The sequence below is a fragment of the Balearica regulorum genome, chromosome 14, assembly GCF_011004875.1.
Source record: "Balearica regulorum gibbericeps isolate bBalReg1 chromosome 14, bBalReg1.pri, whole genome shotgun sequence".
In the NCBI taxonomy this organism is placed as follows: Eukaryota; Metazoa; Chordata; class Aves; order Gruiformes; family Gruidae; genus Balearica; species Balearica regulorum.
Window position 1 is genome coordinate 3,390,173 of NC_046197.1, and position 8,908 is coordinate 3,399,080.

Genomic DNA, 8,908 nt, shown 5'->3' on the forward strand with positions numbered 1-8,908 from the left:
TCAGACCAGATCTAAATGGAAGCAGTCACAGTCAGTCAGCTGCAAACCCACAATCTATATGTTGGCCATAGGGGAACAAAGGGGTTCCCAGCACCCACTTGTTAGACCTGATGCCTTATTGTCCCCTGCTGCCAGCATCCAAGGTCTCTGCAGAGCCATCGTACCTCTGCTGGTCCTCCCAGCACCATCCCATCGTGCGTCTGCTCCTCCCCATAGTGCTGAAGGGCGCGTAGTCGCTGGTTCACAGAGGCTCCACTGGTTTTGTTTTACAAGACGTAGCATTGTTGCAGACTTATGTTCTGAAAACTAATAGATCTTAAAAAAAAAAAATAGGTCACTCCATGTAATGAAAAAAGGGATCAGACAGAAATGTCATTAGTCAGTGTAAGAACCTCACCCTCCAGGTATGTTAGATCCACAGGAGATAGAGCAAGGATTGTTTTGGCTCACTTATTTCTTGTTAATACATTGGAAAACACAGACCAGTTCTGCAGGCACGTTTGTGCAGCGAGGCTCACCATCTTCAGTGGCACCACACCGAGAGGAGTGTCACCGCTTACACAAGCTGCTTCTCAAACTCAGCTAAGGACCCCCGCTCCAGGTGTTCTTTTCTCATCGGTGGCAACACAAGACTGTTTTCATCATGGTTTTGGGTTCTGATTTTGCCATCAGATCGGCAGAACCCTTTGTGAACTGATGGAGCTCCCAGGGAACTCAAGCTAAGTTCATGTCTGTGCGTTTCCAGGATGGGGACTCGCATTTGGGACTGATGCCCCCTTGTCGGACACCTGAAGCAACAGGGATAAATAAATGCAAAGAGTTAGAGGCAAGTTGAATTTGTCAGAGGGAAGAGGCACGAGCGAGGGCGATGCATTGGAGATGTATGTACACCAGAGGGCACTCTGAAATTACGGATGTCGAAGGGAAAATTTATCAAATTATTGGAGCTGGGAGAAGATCTAGGAAAGTGGGAGGAGTGGGGGTTTCACCTGTAAACCAAGAATTTTTAACCTTTATGCCACCACGTAAGGGTGACTTTAAAATAGTAAAGCCTGTATTAGAGAAACAGAATATTTTGCTAACAAAGCATTTTTGAAGTCTTGAAATCGGCGTCAGGCCTTGCAGTGTTTGCGCTTTGGCTTGATTTACCTTTCATTTACGAAGGCATAACTTAGCAGCGACTTTGCTGAAGTCAGACCCATTTAATCAACATTAAATCTGCCCTTTGGGGTATCTTAAGCTGTTACCGATGACTTTTCTACAAAAAACAAACCTTGCAGTGGCATCATCTTTCCTGGAAAGCTATGGAAATATGGGCACCCGAATCAGGCAGGGAGCACCAGGAAATTCCTTCGGATAAAATCCCTGCGCTCTCCAAGCAGCCCTGAATAAATAAATGCCCACGATTGCAGGGTATGCAGCAGCCAGACCTTCGCTGGCAATCTCACTGCTAGAAGGCAAAAGCAAGAAGGCAAAAGCAAATACGCAGAGGCCCAGGTTAGCTCTCTAAAGCCACTGCTTCCAGCCCTGGAAACACTGCCCTGGGGCACACGGCATTGCCACCCTTGGCTCTGCGGGTAGATTTCTCCTCTGTCGTTACGAGTACAGCATCTTTCAGCAGCGTTCGCGTTTAAGATGATTTCCTGCTTGCACTCTAACAACATAACCATGTAACGGCAAAGCCAAAAAAGGATGGGGTTTGGCTAACAAACCCAAAAAAGGATGAAATCTGTAGGAAGGTGCAGGACTGTGGGTTCGGGCAAGCCCTGGAGCAGGTCGAATCCCGCAGGTTTCCTGGGGAAGGGAATCCTGGAGGTGGAGGGATCTCTGAAAGTCAGTCCGAGGATCCCAGCTCAATAACAGAGAGACGGATAATAGCATTTGAACGCTATCTTCTCCAATTCAATTGTATTGATTTATTGCCTGTCCAATGAAGCCATCAAGTGTACAAAATGGTTAATCTTATATTTTTTTTTTTCCTGCTGCCTTCTCAGAGGAGCGAAGTTGTAAACACAGACCCGTGCAAGGGTGGGGGGGAACGTTTGACTTTTTTCAAGGCAGATGCTGTGGCGTGTCCATGCAAAGCGACTCCCATTTTAGCACAGGGCAAAGGAAGGACACAAGCCCTTCCCACCTTGGGCTCCAACTGCAAAGCTGGTCCGCCTGAAGGGTTCGGACTTGCTGACAAACCTCACTGGCGTCACTGGGAGCTGGCAGGAGCATCAGCATCGCTAGCCTGGGCAGAGCCTGCCCTGCCAGCCCCCAAACCCAGCTGGGGGCATGCTGGGCTTCCTCCCTCCTGTTGATACACGGGGCTTAGCAAGGCCCGTCTGACCTGCACAACTTACCTAATTCAAAGCCTTACCTATCTGAGTGAGGGAAACAGTACTCCAGCCCATACAAGCAGGCCCAAACCACGCAGGAGATATTGCCGTTATTCGAAACACGCCACTTCAAAATGGAGGGAGGCACGGCCGGCTGGGGTGAGCGGGTCCCCGGCTCTGGCGCTGGACGGCTGGGAGAGAAGGAAAATGATTTATTTTTTTTAAAAAAAGTATTTTCTTTCAAAATGTACATTTGCAATTAAAGGCTAAGTATGCTGTATATTTTATTAATGATGTGGGATAGCGAGGCATTTTAAAGCTCTCTTTTGTTTTGATGATTTTTTTTTGAGGAGGAGGAGGGGAAGGAATTGAAATGGAAAGCTTAACACTTATAATTTCAAAAATTTGGCTTATATTTTAGTTTCTGGTAACATGCAATTACAGGCACTTAGAAAGAATTCCCTTTTTTATACTATGCCCTAGAGCATAAAATTAAGAGGCCAATTCAGGCTTTGTACTGCTTTCAGAGGCAGTTTGCTTCAGCATAGATCAACATGGAGACTGACTGTCGCCTTTCTATTGAATTAGGTCTATATTTTTGACAAGTATGGCAGCAGTATCATCACTTTAATCACCAACAATCCATTGTGTCTCTTTATGCTAATAAATAAAACATTCTCTGTTAAATATTTCCCAGTAAGCATTTGAAGACCTGCAATCACCACTCCTTCTATATGTTCCCAAGTAAAATAATATAATGGTAATAAAATCAAATGATGTCTAGGAGTTTTATAGACAACTAATAGCAGTTATTGCAAAGTGCACATCAGATACCAATTGAAGGTTACATTTCTCTTTAATATACTATAGCATGCATATTTCACTAACTGTCTCTGTATATCAAAGGAATTAAACAATATGATGATATCGGGCAAAAATGGAGTTCTTTAGGTGGAAGAGTTTTACCGGAGCTGTGTGTTAAGAGTGGGAGTCTCTGGAGCGCTGGATGCCAAACATAGGAAAATCATCCCAACTTACAGAGACATTGCTGGAGAAACTTCCTGCCCTTCACTGAGGGTAAGGCCAGCCCTCTCCGTGCGCTGGGGCTTTGCTCGAGGGGTTGACGGTGGCAAGGGTCCCACAAACCATCAGAGGAGAGGCCAGGATGGACCCCCAGCCCAGCACCCTGTCCTCTGTTCTGGAGGAACACACCGATCTAAGACCGACTCCCGGAAACACAATCGCAAAGCAGAGATGTAGGTCTTAGAAGAAATACCACCAGATCAACGGTGAGTGAACGAAGGCACCCAAGCATCCCACCACACGTCGTCCAGGGAGACTCTGCCAGCAGCTCGGCCAGGGCTCAGGGATGAGCTCCGCAGCATCCCGCACCTACCAGGGACGCGGGGTGTACCCCATGGGGTCCGCTGGCTGCCCTACCCCCCCGACCTCCCCTGCTTCCGCCACCTGCATTACCCCGGCCCCCCCAGACCCTCCTCCCCCTTGCTGCTTGCCCGTCCCAGGGCTGTGCAAGCCCTGCAGCCCCCCTTTGCCGCTGGAGCGGCTCCCGCACCACCGCCGGGACCGTGCCGCAGCGTGGGAGCCCCAGCGCGGCTCCGAAGACAAGCCTTGTCCTCAATCTCCCTGATTTCCCTGGCTTCATTCCCACACTTCACTCTGGAGTCTGGGATCCTTGGAGTCACCCTAAAGAAACCCTTCCTAAACTTCAGATCCGCTTGTCGAGAGATTTTTCCCATCCCCTTTACTAATATACCTAATATATTCAGGGGGCCCTGCCTCAGTCAACATGAATTGTAAACCGTTTCTCTAATCCCCTCAACAATACCCTTCCCTAAACCTTTTTTCTATCTTAATTAGATATTCTATCCCTTTGGTTTAAAATAGTATTTAATTTCACTTAATGATTTCAACAAAAAATATTAGGATTCCCCAAACAGACATGTTCCCTCTGAATTCTCTCATTCTTTTTTTCAAGGGCTTCAGTTTCATCTTTTTGTTGCTTTGTCAAAACACAGCTAATTGACTGTCCTAAAAGTACAATTTTAGTAATTTCTCTCAATGAAGCATTGCCGCCTCCTCTATTAACACTGCCTAATTGGACTTTGAATCCCCAGCCAGTGACTTCACCCATGCTACAGGCCCGGATCACTGCAACAGTAAATATCAGCATCCCAGTTAAATGTAGGTTGGCTCACATTCCCCCAAAATTGGCTTTCTGCTCCTCGGAGTCCAATCTGATGTAATATTACATTAACCATTTTTTTTTTTTTTTCTAGGGGAATTGGAGGAACGGAGGAGAATTGAAGTGCAGATCTGCATTTCATCTCTTCGGTAAAAGCGCGTTCACTCCCCGGCACCGGCGAGGAGGGAGCACTGCGGATCCACGGAGCCTGGTGGGAGCCTTTACAGCCTCCCAGCTGTCATTTCCAAGTTTGTTTCTAGCAGCTCCAACTCCAGAGAGCACACAAGGTAAGGAGACGGTAGCACCGATCCCCGTGGGCCCCACAGCTCCGGAGTGGTACCCGCCACCTCGTCCCCATCCCATCACCCGGAGATGGATCCTAGGACAACTCTGCTATGGGGAGCGGAAACTGTTTCCCCTTCTTTCCCCTCCTTCTCCAAAATACACGCTACATGGCACGTGGTTCTCACCCATCGAAGACCTTGGCACATACCGGGGGCCGGGAAGGTCGACTGGCCACGCCGCACCGCATGCGGCAGCAAATCACCCCCGGTATTATCTGCAGTGGCTCTAATTATCTTAGAGCATCTGCTATTAAAATGCAAGCATCAGGCCAAGCTACAAGTAGAAAACAGAAACAGAACTCCTCATTGATGCCTGTAATAGGCACCAAAGGCATATAACTCTGCATAATTGCTAATTGTTATTACTATTGCAGTTGATGCCAGAATTGCCCAGAGATGCCTCTTGCTGCTCGCTTCCCCATGGGATTTGGGAGAGCGCTGAATCCCACCGCAACCGACCGGCGGCGTTTCCCTGGGCAGAGACCCCCCGCGGGGAGGGAGGTCGAAGCCACCCCCGAGCCTGCTGACCCCTTTCAGAAACCGTCAGCGCCTGCCGCACCAGCAGGGAAAATTGCAAGGGACAAAGTTAACTGCAAGTTTAAGCGCGAGATCAAAGCGTGTGAGGATTTACAAGGGACGGGCCTTTGAAGCCCCGAGCGCAGGACAAAGCGCTCCCCGCCATGCCACGCTCCCGGCTTTCAGCTCCGACAGTGAAATCCTCTGGGGCCTAATGAAGCCACTTGACCTCTTGCTACCCCCATTCTCCAATTTGCAAAAGCGGGTGTTAACACTCCTGACATCCAGGCAGCCAAGGGGACTCGGGTGGGTTTGACAAGAGCTGGCAGGGCTGCCCTAGCCCCGCTCACAGCTCCGCTGGCGGGCCGCAACGGTGCAGCATAAAAACACTGTAAGATAGCCCATTATGTAGGATTTGGAGAGCTCTTTAAGATACAAAACACTATCAAATTGGGTTTTTTCCCTTCACTGCTGCACACCTTCGCCCTCAGTAGGGATCAGCCACAACCTAAGTCTGTATTTCTGAAACACACTGGCTTTTCAGTCGCTCGCGGTCAGACGACTCCGCCATCCACACTGTTCCGGGTGCGAAGCCCTTACAAATCCTACCAAGAAAACACATTTCAACTCCATACTTACACAACCCACTTGCAAATTTACAGCCAGCCGAGCCCTCGCTCCTCCAAAGCGACTCACCGGGCTGCTTCTCCTTGCCTGGCGTGCAGGCAGACAGCTCGGGGAGGATGATTTTTCGCGCCGGTCCGGATTTGGTCCCAGGGAGACGGGGCTGTGCGGCACGGCAGAGGGCACTCCAGCCCGCCGCGTCCGCCCAGCTGAGCAGGGAGGACCCCGCTTAAAAGATGTTGCTATCAGCTCTTTCCTTATTGCAGGCAAGTGCTCCAGCGATAAATGTTTTCTTGTAAACATGCCATAGATGGAGGTAGGAGCCAACAAAATGGAGATGCCAGAAGCTTTTTGTCTTCGTGATTTAGTTTCTTATTAGAACATGCTACTGGGAAAGAAAAGATATCATTGATAAGACTGACATTAAAGTCAGCCAGTAAAATTAAAACCCCAAGGACTGGCCTGGCCCTTTTTTTGTCAGGTAGGAATACAGATTCTCTGCCAAACTAACACTTTAAGATACTCATAAATGTTAGGGACAAAACTTTCAAAAAAAGAAAGAGAAGGATTTTTGCTGCTTTCAGTTTTGGCAGAACAGTTTCAGATGCTTTAAAGGCCCTGGCTTTCCATCTGAGCACTCGCCCTCCTGCCCCAGAAGAGGACCCAGCCGCAGGAAGGCACCGGCAGCCGTGGGCTCAGGGCTGGAAGCATCTTGTGTTTCTGCATCCTTCCAAAAAACTTTGGTCTAAATGATGCTAGAGGAAGCAAGCCTCAAAGCACCACAGTGAGCTTGTGGTTGCATCCAGAACTTGAAAGCGCACGTACACAGAGTGTTGATAGATAAAACCAATTCAAATGCCGGTTCCTCCTGACGTCTGCAGGCCCATAGAGCGAGAGCAGGATGTATCACAAACTCTGAGCTCAGAGGTGGTGGGAGTTTTGTTCCTGGCCAAATCTCTGGGAACTTCACAGAGCTCAGATAAATCCTCCGATTTAGTCTCTCTGGCCTCATTCTCCTCTTTCCTTTTTACCCGGAGAAAAACCTTGTCCAGAAAGCAAATTTTTGCACGACAGGGTGAACAGTCCATTCTGTGTCTGGGTCCTTTATCTCAGGGCACAGAGGGTCGAGCTTTTAAACTCAGCCGTCTTGTGCCCAGCCCTGCTACCGACAGCACACGCCGAGGCTCCAGCTTACACCAGCCTGGCACGGACAGACCCGCTCCCCACAAGCCCCGTGCTGGCGTGGACAACAGTTCCTCCCTCGCACCGTGCAGTTTGGTGTCGTTTGGACTTTCTTGTGTCCCCCTGCAGCAGGGTGCCTCAGCCGGCTCCAGGTCGAACGGGGTTCTGCTGTGAGCACGGGAGGCTGCACGCTGCGGGGCAGAGCGCTGCACGTCTCGTCCGGCTACTGCTTCGTCTTCTGAGAGTAAAGGGGGAAACAGCAGGTCGGCGAGGAAATCTGGACCTCTATGCGCACTGCTCACATACAGGTTTAAATGAGCACTGCTCCTTATGCTTGCACGTGTTAGGGACATGTTTATCTTCTAAAGAAGCCCTTGCAAAAATCTTACAGCGAGCATTTAAAGTAATCCTACAAATAAGCACTTCTGTATGTGCTCAACCGTAAGCACAAGGGAGGTGATGGGACTTAAACCCACCTCTGATTTTGCAGCGCCAGCCTCGTGGCCACACACTGGGCACTGGAGCAGCAGCAGCTAGCCAGGCTGACAAGCGGGCTTTCGAAATAAATCCTGATTAATAGAGCACAAGTTCCTCCTCTCCCTGCCCTTTTCCCAGCCTCTCTAAAACCAGCCGCCCAAGCCTGCTTCGACACATGTGTACCACCTGAGTCTCGCACCAATGTTACATGTCATTAACAAAACATAAACCAGCGGTCATATCTTAACGGGAAAAGTTAAATCTCTTTATGCAGTTAAATAAAGATACCTTGTCCAGTCATTAAGAAGTGATTAGCTTATCTAAGAAATAACAGCGCTAGCGCTGTCAGACTGGCACACAAACACTAAAAAGAGCAGGGATCAGATATCACATTAGGTTAATTATAAAGAGAAGAAAAGACAAGCAGAAGCATAAAATAGCCATGTGGACAGTATTTTGCTGGATTTTTTCTTTGCACGGAAAAGGCTAAACACATTCTGCAAAATGGAAATTTGAATATTAAAAAAAAAAAAATTCCTCTTCTGGTTTTATTCATTTAGCACCATATGTAAAAAGGCAGCACATATACATGCAGCCTTCCAGGTTGCATGAAGCAGTGGCCGAAGCCTGATAAGGACCAAGTTTCGTAAACCTAAAAGAAATCCTTAAATCTGTGCACAATCAACCTGCAGCACAATCCCAGGCCTTGCAGTCTTTGCACAACCGAAGGAGCAAGGCAGCACAGCCCGTCCCGCGCACCTCCCGCTCGCCCCCTCGCCTTGGCCGAGCTCCTCCTCCTGCGCAGCCACAGAGGCTCCTGAGCATTTTTAGAGTACGCTCAATTTTTTTTGGAGCATTTTGGGGACGCTCAATTTCTTGCCAATTCTGATTTGTTCCCCAGGGTCACCTTGCCCAGCCCCGAAGTCCAAAGGTGCTTAATTCTCATCAGCAAGAAGCTAAGCACCCTTCCTGCAATTCCCACCCTATTTACACTCCTAGAAATAAGGTTTACCTTCCCACTGCTAGCCACCAGCTGGATGGCTTCTACCTGCACGTCCCCCTTGTCCTGACACCTTATGCATTTCACTCCCAGGTTATATTTGGGGAAAAAGCTCAACTTAATCCAACGTACCAAGCCAGAAGCTGCCCAAGAGGAAAAAGCTGCAGCAGAAAGCACCAAAGTTCTCGGGTCCTCACTGAAGAGAGGGTCTGCTCCTACCAGGGGTGACGGCTGTGGC